General features: G+C 35.2%; 1 long non-coding RNA gene across 1 annotated transcript in view; it reads right to left on the bottom strand.

Annotated features, from left to right (window-relative positions):
• Positions 1–748, bottom strand: part of LOC105457216 — a 1,222-nt gene that overhangs the window by 151 nt on the left and 323 nt on the right. The window lies entirely within an intron of this gene.

Here is a 748-nt window from a genome sequence, read left to right as displayed (position 1 = left end):
TTGTCGTGGAATATGAAAAAATAAATTGTGGGAAAAGATTTTATTCGTTTTTCAAATGTTTTCCCATTTATGCTATCTCTAATATATCGGTTTGATCTTGTTGTGTAATGCTTACATTACACAATGACAAATGGAAAACGGCGACAGTCGTTGATTCATTGCCGAAATGATTGTTATCCGGGGGCAATCCTGAAGATTCGGGATTTGTTCCTTCCTGCAGCAGGCTTCTTGAAATTCAACGAGGCTTTTTTACTGAGAAAAAAAATTAATTATTTTTAATAATATCAATAATAGTCTCATTGTCCCTCCATATCAAATAAATGTTAAGAAATACGAACGGCGAAAAATCGTAACAATCGTTATAATAGTGAGTTCTTTTTTATCGTCTCGTGAAAATTTAAGAGTACCTGTTCCAGATTCAGAATTAATCCCGAGTTTTCTCTGTCACGGATTCCCGGTAACAATGGTTTCGGCACGAGTTGGCGACAACGGCCATATAATTTATAAAGTCATGTCGTGGAATAATGAAAAAATAAATTGTGGGAAAAGATTTTATTCGTTTTTCAAATGTTTTCCCATTTATGCTATCACTAATATATCGGTTTGATCTTGTTGTGTAATGCTTACATTACACAATGACAAATGGAAAACGGCGACAGTCGTTGATTTATTGCCGAAATGATTGTTATCCGGGGGCAATCCTGAAGATTCGGGATTCATTCCTTCCTGCAGCAGGCTTCTTAAAATT

Source organism: Wasmannia auropunctata, unplaced genomic scaffold (assembly GCF_000956235.1).
Source record: "Wasmannia auropunctata unplaced genomic scaffold, wasmannia.A_1.0 LD335328.1, whole genome shotgun sequence".
Lineage (NCBI taxonomy): Eukaryota > Metazoa > Arthropoda > Insecta > Hymenoptera > Formicidae > Wasmannia > Wasmannia auropunctata.
The sequence above is the reverse complement of the archived record's forward strand: the minus strand, read 5'-3'. Positions and strand labels throughout refer to the sequence as shown.